Genomic DNA, 13,910 nt, shown 5'->3' with positions numbered 1-13,910 from the left:
ATGGAAAATATCCAGCCGAAAACATGTGAGCACAAACCGATGGCGAGAATTATAAATGTTAACTAAGTATGGTTGCATGTAAACACTGGGCAAAATCAGTTGGTTCCTCAACACTGTAGGCTTACAGATATTAGATGCTAATCTGATTTCTTCCAGAAAAGGGATGCATTTCAACTTCAAGTTTTTCCTCTTAACGGTGGCCAAACTCTCAGGGAGAGTAAAATATTCAGAATGGCCAAGGTTTTCCAAGAAATTATGAACATACTTGAGCCATGGAATTTTAAAAAACTTAGGGGATTTTTGGCGGTCAGCGAATATGGCTCAGTTTAAAATAATGTGTTCAGATGACCATATTTTTTGCCATAATAGCACAGGTTGGATCCTAATTAAGTCTGCTAAGTAGGGGGCACCCAATTCAGAGTGACATACAAATGTTGAGCTACTTTTCGGGAGTGCAAGGAGAGACCTGAGAAAAGCATTTTCTTCAAGCTGTAATATATATATTTTTCCATGACCCCAAAGCTCAGCCCCATACATGGCTGACAATCTACACTTTACATTATAAATAGTCATCATCTCCTTTGGATGTTTAAAGCCACACTGACTAGCGAAACTCGATAGGGCCGTTTTTGTTTTCATGAAATGGAGTCGCCTTGATTTAATAGCCCCTTGCTAATGCCCTGATTGATTAAAAGCAATGCCCAAATATGAGAAGGAATCTGTAAACTGGATGGTAGAACCCTCAATAAAAATGTCACGACAGCGGGTAGCCTTCTTCCCAATCTTCATGGCGAACGTTTTACCTATGTTGATTTTTAACCCCAAATTAGGCACATACTGAGCAAATTCATCCATCAGGCACTGCAGGGCAATGGGAGTACAGGCCATTAACACCGCATCGTTGGCATAAAATAGTGCTGGAATAGTCCTTTGCCCCACCTGAGGTAGATATACACATTTACTTGCCAGTATATCTTCTATGCTGTTTATATAAAGGTTAAATGGGAAGGGGGCCATTACGCATCCCTGCCACACCCTTCTTCCTATGTTCAATGTCTCAGTACAGGTACCGTTAAGACCGTAACGTACTCTGCCTCTGCCTTGGGCGTACAAGTCTCTTAAGAAGTTTACAATTTTAACATCCACGCCCATATTAGTCATTATTGCCCATAACCTATCGTGAGCTACCAAATCAAAAGCTGAAGACAAATCAATAAAGACTAAAAAAAGATTACCACCTTTCATGTGTACATACTTGCCAATTAACAAGTCTAGGTTTACAGCCTGCTCTACAGTACCCAACCCTGCCCTCAACCCCTACTGTAGGTCTGAGAGGATATTGTTTGATTCCCCCCACTCCTGTAAGCGTCCCAAGAGCATGCGACCAGCAACCTTAACCAGGCAATCCAAGAGGAAAATTGGCCTGTATTGCGCTGGGTTGTTACGGTCACCCTTCTTGAAAATAGGGACGATAAGTGTGTAAAAAACCCTGACTTTGGCAGGCTTTAAAGAACAAAGTGAGGATAGGGCCCCAGAGCTCGATGTTAAATTTAAAGAGGTCAATAGGGATCCCGTCGGGCCCTGGGGCCTTCCCCCCCTTGCTTTCTTTCAGCACCAATCTGGCTTCGTCCAGGGAAAATTCTGGATATTTGCACTCATTTAAAGGGCCAGTATTTTTGGAAGCATTAGCAAAAGATAGAACTCCATTATGTGGCAAAGTACTAGCAGTGGGAACAATGTAAGCACTGTAAATGTAAATTGTAAATTGATACTTGTATAGCGCACTACTCACCCGCAAGGGTCTCAAGGCATTGCATGAATACCGCTGTGGAACCCATCCTGGCTTTCCCTGTGAGGTGTCCACTCCTGGGAACCCCCAAGGTGGAGGCCAGGCATCCTTAGCGTTGTGGGGGCCGTTGTGGAGATTAAGCAAGCTATTGCCCAGAATTGCAGAGTGGGACTCCATGATTGGATTAGGCACCGAGGCGAGAATTATCAGGTCCGTGGAATTTTTGAGCCCAAGACCTGCCGAGGCGGGGAATTGAACCCTGGTCCCGGGCTAGACCTCTGCATCAGGGTCTGCCGCTCTAACCATTGAGCCACACTTCTCCACTGTCTGACAAGTGTACGTTGGAATTCAATTTCAAAGTCTTTATTTCGATTTTTAGAAAAATCATAAAATACATCACCATAAAAGATTTATAAAAATGTTAAAAAGCAATATTTAAAAGTGATCAGCAGTATTTAAAACAAGATAAAAAAACAGTTAAGACAATTGAAACAGGAGATCAGGTTTAAAAATATATATATACACAAGACAGCAGGTTTCCTACAGAAGAGATAAGGCGAGCATTTACATGGGAGAGCTATTAGGAGAGTTTCATCGTGTTGGCTCTAATCACCCAAGCCCATCCCAAATACTTTGCCACGGCTACCACTATAGCTTGTTCCGTGTCCGTCCTAAGAACCCTCAAGGCTGCCATAACTATCCTGAACCCCAGGTTTTTACAGATGGGGATTAACCACTTTAGTCTTGGATTTCTATAGGACGGGCATGCAAAAAGGAAGTGTGCAGCTGCCTCCATCACTTCAGGGCAGAACGGGCAATGGCCTCCACATCCGCGTTTCCAAGTAGCCATATAAAATCCCAGGGGTAGGGAACCTACCCTGAACTGATGGTATAATTTCTTTCCAGGGTGCTTTTAAATCCCAATATGGCTCGAAGGTCGAGGTCGTTTTGAGCTCTAAGAATCCTGATGTTAAGGTGTTGTTTCTCTGGTACAATCTCAGCTGCTCTATGTGATTCCAGAAGGCTTCTTTTAATGACTTATTTGAGGGGAAGACCATAGAGGATGGGGATTCCCATAGGGACCTCATGCCCATAACTACTAAGGATATTTTGAACTCTTTAAACCACAGAATCCGGTCAGAAGTAGTCATAGACTTGACTTCACTCAAAGCCGGTGCATACTGTGACAGCTCAGGAGTCGTCCAAAGACGCATCAGTAGGCTATAGGGCGAAATCGAGCCTGATCCCTAATATTCCTGCTGCCTGTATCGAGATACAAGGGGGTCAAGGGTGTGGATTTGGGAAGCCCCAGGAGCGCTCGGAGGAAGTTGTTGTGTGCCACAGCTAGAAGTGATAAATCACTGAAGCTCCATAATTCTGCTCCATATAGAATTGAAGCCCCCACCCTATTATTATAAATTTGTAATGCGGGGGCAATAGGTTTGGATTTAGATTGTTTGTGCTCTCTGAGCAGGACGCCCGCCAATTGTGAGTGCTTCAAATTCATCATATCTATGTGGGATTTCCAGGAAAAGTTCTTCCCTGTTGTTAGGCCTAAGTACGTTGGAATTATTTACCTTCCAATAGTATTTTTTGCGGCTTTGGGCCTTTGGGATGCAGCTCTTAATCAATGGCCACCCATATTTTTCTGCAAGACTGACCCCCATGTACATTCTTATTTCCAATACATTTTCTCGAAGTGCAGGTTTTTGAACTTTGGTGTGTGCTACATATGTACACACTATTATCATTTTTACTTCTTGAGTCAGTATTACAGTTGTAAAGCTACAGGGCAAGGTTTTACAGCAAGAACCAGTGGATCCTAAATCAAAACTTCTATCCTCCAACTCAAATGTTTAGTAGCCATTAATTTCGGATGATTGGAAATTCAAAATTGATTGCAGTATTTAAAGCAAAAATATTTATATGTAACAAATCATTAACACATTGATGAGAATTGTTTTGCATTTATTTGGAGCCTTCTCAGCTGAGTTTATAAGCCTGTAACACACTGATAAACTCCATTGCTATCCCCACCTCATCTCATCCTTTCCACCATCCTCTCACTACTCAGCTGTTTTGCTTCTTCTACTCTTTTGACTTCATTGACACTGTCACTTCTATCCACAAGCTCTCAACCCGTCCTTATACCCCTAGCTCTATTCAGATACTCATCCAAAATTCACTCTAACTGTTTTATCTATTTTCTCCCCATCTAGTGTCTCACACCAACTGCTTTCTTGTGCCTGCTCCTCTCATCAGATGAAACCCCCATGCAATCTGCTATCTGGTACCACCCATTTCTACCTCAAGCACATTCACCCCTTACACTATCTCAACCTGCATCCACTCACCATCCCATCATGTTTCCACTTTCTCCAAACTTTCACTTAGGTTCTTCATTGATAGTCAAAAAACCCTGAACAATGACCTGCTGCATGAGTGGATCCTGGACCTCTTTTCCATAGATAAATTGTCCATGTATATAAACACAGGGTACAAGTGCCCACTTAAAGGGCCTTATTTTTCCTGAGTATGTTCCATAGGTTTGAAAAATAGCATATTTGAAGTTAGCATTGCAGCATCTTAGTTGAGATAGGAGTTGAAAATGTAAAACATGAGCATAAACATGCAGTCTGAGAGGCCTACATTGAAAACTTTGAAAATTATACCCAGCACCGTAAAATACTAAGAGCTTGCTTAACCATGATGCATTGTACTGGCAGTTGCCTCACAGAGACCGTTCTTTGTTACGGAAATTATGTGTCGTAAGAACTTCGGTAGATGATGATGTTAATTCACTTCAGTAGATTATTACACAGTAAAATTTACCATATTTGCGTGTGAAACACCTCTAGCCGAGCATAAGCAATAAAAAAAATGAAATATAATATTTACCAACAAACTCAACGTTTTCCCATGAAAAGTCTTTTTCAGCCGTGTATGAGATGTTGAATCCTTTATGTAACTGGTATAGTCGGCTCTACCCATTTCTGACCCGAATGAGAATGTATAGCCTGATTATAATAGATTTTGTTTATGGACATGTTCAAAACGTTTGGATGGAGGCGCCCTCGTCGAGATTTTACACTACACGACGCTGTTCTATACACAGTCTTTGTTTTCGTACAGAGGAATGAAGGAACGCATGATGGGTCGAGCAAAATATCCCATCATGGAAAGTCGTGCCACTACATGGAAGTTCATCGCTAGTATATCAGCACTGTTGATGCCTCCGTTTGAACTGATTTATAGAGTTTATCGAAACTGCTCCTCTCAAAAGACATGCAACATACATTAGAAAAATCCTAGAGATAAAACCCTGTGCCATCCAACAATCGCATTTCTAGTTTCATGACAGGACTTCCCACTAAAAAAACTCACAGCAATAATATCCCCAGAGGTTCACCTAAACCAACATGTAGTGATGCTCATTTTTTTCAGCCTCTGGCAGCCATTGCAGAGCAATCTGTACACAATTAAAGGTGACTTTAATTGTTACTGTTATTACTATTATTATTGTTTTTATTATTGCACTCACTAGGTACTTATCACTTAAAGTCATCGCTAATTCTTTTTAAACATACCCTGTATCATCCTTAGTCACTGTAAACGTCTCTCTGTAAACTAATCTAAATCACCTTCTACCCACAATGGCCTCCTTGGAAGGAGTTACACCTACAGAAATCTGCAAGGCCACAATGTTGAAATCTTGCACACCATCAAGCACTGCTGTCTAAATATCCAACCAAACGGGCTCTGGATTGGCAGTGTGGCAGGATGTACTATGAATCATTTTAACTAAGGCTGGCATTATTCCAGCGTATCAATATTTTGCCTGTATTGGATGGTAGCATCGGCTTAAGATTGTAAATCTTTGTTGCTGAAAAAAGTTACTTACATGCACCTACAGCTATCTAGCATTGGTTTCTTACGCAGATTCACAAATATCCCACCTCCTTCCTTTCTGCGATTTAATTTCACTTTAAAGTGTTCTGAAAAAAATGAGCCATGGAGTTGGAGCTTGGTGACTTCTCCACATCTTTGCTTTTCTACCTGGTTGTGTACTTTAGATGGGCCTGACATAGTAGAATGTTAGATTAATGCATTCTGTTACAGCTATTTTTATATTTCCTACGGAGGATTGCCAGCATGATGAAGGGGAGTAAATGAGGTATATAAGTCGATCTAAGATGCCAATGCAGGAGAACAGTTGCAACAGAAAACTTATGTATACTTACTTCTGTATAAGTCTCCTAATTCCGCATTGTTTCAGACTTTGTTCATGATGTTTATATTCACAAGAACAATCGAGGTCCATCAAAGGTTAGAGGGCATTATTCTCTGCCAACTAGGCTACTGGGTACTCGATCTGCAAAAGAAAGTTTGCCTGCCAGACCTTCTCAATTCCTTGAATGAGCAGTCACAGTTTAGCTTGCAACAGGTGGTGTAAGGTTATGCCTAGGTATAGGCTATTAATCTCAGTTTCAATTAAGATGTGGCTTTTGTATATTCATAATTGAATTATATCTTAAAATACGCCCTTAGTCCCTTACATTTTTTTATTTGTACATGGTACCTCTAGCTAGATTAATTGATTAATTTTGATGCCTTGGCGGACGATATCCAATTGATTATGATGTCGGATGGAAACGCAAAAGTCACTTACTATCCGTTTTCATCCTGCCTTGGGGACGTCACTAATCATAAAATCCTACTCTCTAGTACTTAATTGGCGGCAAAATGAAAGTCCTTATCATTAGTGACCGCAACACGTGGACCAAGGACTGGTAGACTAATTCTCTAAGTCCTCTACCTAGAACGAAGCTGAGTATGCCATAAACTTAGGCTCGGTTTGACATACACATACAATATTCTGCAACTTCTTGTTTGCAACTGTTAGCAGTCACCAGGGAGATTCTGCCTTCTCAACCAGCATCTTCCATGAACAAACTGGTCTAAACCCTTATGACTTCTAAGCTAGACTACTGCAGCTATTTATTGGTTCGCCTACCCAAATATCTTGTACATAAAGAGCAATTAGTTCAAAACACAGCAGCACAAATCATCCTTCGACTAAAAAGAAGTGCCCCAATCGCCTGCTACCTTGACTACCTTTCTACAAAGAAGCCTCTTTAAAGCCCTCTGTCTTTGCCACAAACCCCTATGCTGCACTGGAGTAAACTTCTATGTGGATACTATGTTTTCCTAGTTCGGCCCTGCGTCTGCTGTGATCCAAGTGGGATGATGTGGCATAACGACCAGAGCTGCTGACTTTGGACCTTGGAAACCAGTTTCGAGTCTCCTCATCAGCTCAACATCCTGTGACTCTGGGTAAATCATTTGACCTCCCCGTCCCAAAAAACCCCACAAATGAATGTGTCCTTATGTAATGTAACTGGTGCTCATGAAAAGCTGTCCAGTACCTTCTGGTACTCTATACAAAACTAAAATAAATGTCTCTACACTTGGTTAAAACACCAAAATACCATAAATAATTTCAAACAGGGAGACTGCTCACTGCCCAGTTCTGTTTGAACCTAATTGAATTATTCAAGTTTTAGAAAAGGGCTAACATTCTGTCTTTTTAACAAATAATACAAAATTTTTTCTATTTTCACCATTAGCACTGTCGTCTTACAAGCGCCTGTACACCTCTTTCTGAGGTTTATGAGCGCTCAGTGACTGCATTATTCTTTCATTCATTCTACACATGACTACACAAATAACAATATACACTAAAATCTGATAGCAACTTTTAGCCGCAGATTCCATACCTTTGAATATCCCCAGGGTTCTGACTGGATACGGAGGATTTGTGAGCAGTACCCCTACACGCTGGTAGGTGGTGGTGTTCGGGTCGGCGGCGTCCATGCCGAAAGTGACATGCGTGTTACCTATGTAGGCTGCAACTCGGCGAGCTGATGACCATTCTTTCATTTCCGCGCCAGATTGCACTCATCCAGTCTGAGTTACCCCATAATCACTTTTTGACTGGCTTTTTACGCTGTTTTGTTGAACTTTATTCAGAATTTTCTCCTAGTGTGAGGTCATGTCACCCAAGCAACCAGCTGTTTTCAAACCATGTTGGGTCTATCATAGGCAAATGTTGGTGACAGACCCCCACTTGGTGTGTTTATGGTGCTTAAAGCAGGGCCACATCTCCAAAACCTGCAAGGACTGGCACGCCATGCATCCCAGGGAGCTTAGGAAGTGCTGAGGGAGCGCTTACCACCACCCAGCATTGGTTGACTCTGCTTCTCTCGAGGCAAAAATTGTGTGGAAGGTCCTGGGACCATTCGCAGAGCCCTTCCTGATGGTCATCGTCACACTCTTAGTTAGCAGGGAAGTCGGATAAGTCCTAAAAGCAAAAGAACTCAAAGAGATCATCAACTTCACGGGGTTCCGTCGAACTCTTCAGATGAGACGCGGGAGCGTCGGCACTCTAGGCCGTGCAAGTAAGCGGAAACTGAACCCCGCTCTGTTCTGCGCTTCCCTGATTTTTCCCAGAGCAACCCCCGCCCAGCTGAAGGAGTACTATGAGGCCATGCATCTCATATTTGGGAGACCGTCTCCTCTGGATTGCCTCTGAGATCCACAGGCATGGAAAGGGTCCTCTAATGGAACCACATCGGTGGTTTCGGCCTTGGTGCCAGTCGGACTGCATTAATCCCTTGCTGAATCTGCTGGTGAGACTGAGACCTTCCTTGGCACTTGCTCCATTGCTGACTCCCCGGAAAGACCGAAGTCCCTAGGTGCCACCGCCCCCATTGTTATTCCTGACTCCGACATGGAGGCAGATGGGCATCGTCTGACGCCGACTCAGGCACCGCCTGGGTCCTTGCTTCCAGAGCGGAGCCTGTCTCTTATTTGTTTGATAGGCCTGGTGAGGGAGACAAATGAGTGGGGTCTGTGGACCCTTATGGTTACCAGCTGCCAGATGAAGGACAGGAAAACTGCTACGAGCAACTGCTAGAGGCCAGTGGGTTAGACACCTCACCTAACACTGGCCTGGTCTCTCCTCCTCCTGTGGCTATAGAGGAGGGAGCCTCTTTTGCAGTGGTGATGCATAGGGTGGCTGATATCTTGGACCTTCAGTTGCCCACAGTGACAGTCAAGAGGAACGTCTTGACAGAGGTGCTTCAGCCAGGAGTATGTCTTTCTGAGCCCCTAATCACCTTCAATGAACCCCTTACAGAAGCCCTACTCTGAACCCGTCCAAGCCCTGCACAGAGGCTCCTATGCATAGGACAATTGCCCGCCACCATCTCCCTGTCCTGGGGTCCCCAGTTTCCTAACCCAGCACCCTACCCCAGAGAGCTTGTTGGTCTAAGACTCCACGTCAAGACTAACCCAGCACATTCTCCACCAGATAGGGAATCCAAGAAGCTTGATAACTTTGGCAAGAAAATGTTCTCTTCCACCAGCCGAGCATGAGGTCGGTGAATACTGCGTGCCAATTAGGCCGTTATTCCCACACGATATGGGAGTCTGCTGCCCAAGTGTTGCCTTTGGTCTCGGAAGAGGACTGAGCCATACTCTCCCAGGCTGTTGCTGATGGGCAAGATGCAGCTAAGCTAAGGTGTGGGATCGACATGACTGACTCACTGGGCTTAGCGATTTCATTGTCCGTGGCCTTGAAGCGTCACACTTGACTGAGAACAACTGGCTTTTCAGTGGATGTCCAGGCTTCCCTCATGGACATGCCTTTGAATAGCTCTTGCCTTTTTGGAGAGAAGGCGGATTTAGACTGGAGAGCTTAAAGACAGCAAAGCTACAGCCCTCGGGCTTGCCTATAGCCCCTTGGCTACTCCTTTCTGCCCCTTTCATGACCGTGAAATGGCTCTCCAGCCGGCCCATTCCCTCCCAGCCACAATTGCCAACAGGCCTCTCAGCCTTTTTGTGGGCGAGGGAGTGGATCCCATAGACAATGGGGAATTGGTGGCCGGCGTCTGAATCAGTCCACCACCGTCTCAGCAGCCGCTGCCACCGAGCCCCTTTAGTTTGCCCTCAAACCATCATGGGTACTCAATGGGAGGCAGAATTACCTGCCCCACTGGCAATCAGTGATATCAGACCTCCAGATCGTCCAAAGGAGCTACTCCCTCCCCTTTGTGACTACCCCCGCTTTTCACCCACTTAAAATCGACTGATGAAGTACCAGCTCTCCTTGCTCAGTCAAGATGTGCAGGCTTTCTTGGTAAAGCGAGCCATAGAGAGGCTGCCAGCATCAGAAGTAGGTTGTGGTTGTTTTTTCATATACATTCTAGTGTCCAAGAAGGATGGAGGACTTCGTCCTATCCTAGACTTGCGCCTTCTCAACCTCTTCTTGAACAAGAAGTTCAAATTGCTCACGCTTGAACAAGTTCTGTCTGGCCTAGATCCAGGAGACTGGATGGAAGCTTTGGGCTTAAAAGATGCATATTTCCACATCCTCTGTCATGCCTGCCCACAGACTTTACCTGCAGTTCATGGTAGGCCAAGAGCACCTTCAATTAGCCGTGCTCCCTTTTGGCCTTACCAGCGCCACTCAGATGTTCACAAAAGTGATAGCCGTGGTTGCAGCTCATCTGCGGGGATCAGGGGTTCCAGTTTCCCCCTACCTCAATGATTGGCTGTTGAAGGCAGGCTCGCCCCAAGCACTCGTCTCCCATTTTCACACTACGGTGAGCCCCCCTGCACTCTCTGGAGTTCACTATCAACATGCCAAAGTCGCACCTGACTCCCTCTGAGACGCTCCCTTTCATGGGAGGCTTCCTGAACACTGCAGTGTCGGGCCTATCCTCCTGAGCGGTGAGTTGTGGATATTCAGGCTACTGATTCTTCAGCCTCTATCCTGGATTTTGGTGATACTGACTATATGGCTGTTGGCCCTCATGGCCTCCTGCATCCTGTTGGTTACTCATGCCCATTGACGTATGCTGGCTTTGCAGTGGCACCTGAAGTCCCAGTTGGCACAGCATCATGAATCTCTCTGACATGGCCCAGATCTCACCAAGAACTGCAAATGATCTGCAGGGGTGGCTAACAAACCACAATTGGGTCAGTGGCAGACCCCCCTCCCTTCCTCAACCATAGCTGACTGTAGTGTCAGACGTGCCGCTTCTGGGCTGGGGTGGCCATCTGGAAGAGGTGAAGATCAAAGGATTCTGGACTCCGGCGGAGTCTGAGCTCCTCATCAACCCGTTGGAGCTCCAGGCAATTTGCTTGGCATTGAAAGCCTTTCTTCCTTCGATCAAGGGAAGACTGATGAAGGTGTTCACAGACAACATCACCGCCATGTTATAACAAGCAGGCCGGGTTGGAGTCATGTACCCTTTTTGCAAGAGACCCTGCATCTCTGGACATGGCTGGAGCATCTGGGCATTTCTTTGGTGGGTTCAACAGCTGACTGGGTCCGCTGTGAATGGCAGAGAGTCTCCATCGGGAGGTGGTGTAAGGTCTCTTTCAGGAGTGGGAAGAGCCTTGGTAAGATATGTTCTCCAGTGTCGAGAAAACACAATGTCAGCAGTTTTGCACACTGGAGTTTCCAAGGTGACTCTCTATTGGAGACGCCTTTCGTTTCGGGTAAAGCTCCGGCCTCCTGTATGCCTTTCTGCCAATACCACTCCTTCCCAGAGTTCTCAAGTGGATCAGGAACGACTGGGCCAAGTCAATCTTGTGGCTTCCAATTAGACACGGAGAGTCTGGTATCCCTAGCTGCTGAGCATGACCATCGGCCCTCCAGTCAGGCTGCCCTTAGGAGAGAATCTTATTTCGCTGCAACAGGGAAGGGTTCTGCACCTGAACCTGCACACCCTCCACCTTCATGTGTGGAGATTGAGTGGTGACAGTTGATAGCTTCCTACCTTCCTCCCAAAGTCTGTAATGTTATTCTGACAGCCAGGCATCCCTCCACCAAGTCGGTATACACCTGCCCTTGGGATAAGTTTGTGTCATGGTATGCTTTCCACAATGTTGACCCCCCCCCCCCTTCCTCACCTTTATCAATGGTTCTATTGTTTGCATTGTCTTTGGCCCAGAGCGGATCTGCTCCTTGCCCAGTTAAGGGATTTATCTCTGCCATCTCTGCATTTTGTGCAATTGCCGGACCAACCGTCTCTCCTTAAGTCACATGTTGTGGCTAGCTTTCTTAAAGTGTTTACCACAATGAAGCCGCTCCCAGTGGGGTGTCACTAGTGCTAGTGCAAATTAATCTGTGAGTCCTCGCCCTCTAAAAACTTGGTTTGATAGAGGGCGGCATACACCTGACTACAGGGATGCACTTCTAAACTAAGTGGGGGCCCATGGAAAAAGATTGTGAGGTTAAAAAGGCATTATGGATGTCAAATTGAATTTCAATATTGCATATTCAGCCACATACACCGAGGGTCTATCGTGATTGGCTGTAAGTGCAGGAGAAAACACATGTGTGGATGAATAGATTCCTTTACAGGTATTTTGGATCTGATACACCACAGAACCTCATGTGTGTTCTTGGCAGCATCTACCATGGTAAAAACATTTTGTGTTTTGTGTTTTCTCCTTATTACTTTTTTAGCGTTTGACCTAAGGGGTCTCCTGCCCTCACCCTCCTATGGGGCACAGTGTCCCAACTACAGGGTAAGCATTTTGGAGATAATTTCTCCTCTCTGATGCACAGATGACTGTCACAACTGCTGCACTTATAGCCACTCACGATAGACCCTCGGTGTAGGTGGCTGAATAGGTTATATTGTGTATGTCTAGTGCTGTACCATAGCTTTTAATCTTTTGTTTTTCTTTCAGACTTTAGATATAGGCCATTTCACGGTGGAGTGTGATCTACATCACCCCACTGAGTGGAAATCCTCTCACCACAGTTCGGTAAGAATGGAGCCCGCAGTTTATTTGTTTCTCGATCCTGATGAATGCCACGGACCCAACTGGGCATTTGGAAGAAACATGTTGACGCCATTGCTAGCCGTGGGGGGACAATAATATCCCCATTACACGATCACTTTGTTTTTACTACCATATAGATGTCAGCAATATTGAAATTTAATTTGACATCCATAATGGCTTTTTAACCTCACAATCTTTTTCCATGGGCCCCCACTTAGTTTAGAAGTGCATCCCTGTCGTCAGGTGTATGCCGCCCTCTATCAAACCAGGTTTTTAGAGGGCGAGGATTGCTCAATGATGAAGCATGACACCAGGTGGTTTGTGTGACCAGTCCTTCACTCACAGATTAATTTGCACTAGCACTAGTGACACCCCACTGGGAGCGGTTTCATTGTGGTAAACAGTTTCTGTTGGAGGCTGCCGGCTCCCAGCACCCTGTGCCTCTGGTTCCCTCATCCCAGATTCAGTCTAGATTTTGTGGTTACATAGCTTTCTTAAAGGCCTGCAGCATATGTTTCCCCCTTTGTCATTCATCATACCTCAGTGGAACCTCAACCTAGCCCTCACCTTTCTCATGTATGCACCACTTGAGCCTATACACAATTGCCCTGTTAGGCTCTTGTCAATGAAAGCTTTCTTTTTAGTGGCCATAATATTTTGCACGAGGGTTAGGGAACTGCAGGCACTCTGCGCACCCTCCTTGAACCACCTTCTACTCGGACAAGCTGGTTCTCCTGACACATGCCTCCTTCCTTCCGAAGGATGGGACTCCTTTCTTTCTATGTAGGCCAGAACATCACTCTGCCTCCCTTCTTTGCTCCGCCTCATCCCTCCAAAGAGGTGGAGAAACTCTACCGTCTGGACACAAAAAGAGTGTTGTCATTCCAATAACCGCACAAAAAATTCCCTTTTTCCCTACGACATTGGACATAAGTTAAACTGAGATACCAGTGGTCACCATGCAGGTTGGAGCTACTGCCCTCCAAAACCATTTTGCAGTGCACTATCAAGGCCTGTGCAAAGGAGGGAGGTGTTGAGTGAGGCTTCCTCCTTCAAACTATGGGATGAGGAAACCAATGAATGTTCTCCTAAATCTCATGCCCCACCAAAGGTTTCTCTAGAAAGCACCAGAATTTCAGTTTCAGTGGTCCCTGAGGGAAAGGGTACTTGGCAAACTGTTATCAAAAATAAGAAAGCCACGGATCTTAAAGGGCCAAAGCCAAAGTGGTAGGTATGGCATAACTGAACAAGCTGGTTG

At 45.2% G+C, this 13,910-nt stretch overlaps 1 protein-coding gene across 1 annotated transcript in view; it reads left to right on the top strand.

The window, feature by feature from the left end:
- The window catches only part of PCGF5 (polycomb group ring finger 5), a 198,401-nt gene that overhangs the window by 98,085 nt on the left and 86,406 nt on the right, over positions 1–13,910 (top strand). The window lies entirely within an intron of this gene.

Source organism: Lissotriton helveticus, chromosome 5_1, assembly GCF_964261635.1.
Source record: "Lissotriton helveticus chromosome 5_1, aLisHel1.1, whole genome shotgun sequence".
NCBI classification, from domain to species: Eukaryota; Metazoa; Chordata; class Amphibia; order Caudata; family Salamandridae; genus Lissotriton; species Lissotriton helveticus.
Note: the sequence above shows the minus strand (reverse complement) of the source record. Positions and strands in the feature narration are given on the sequence as shown.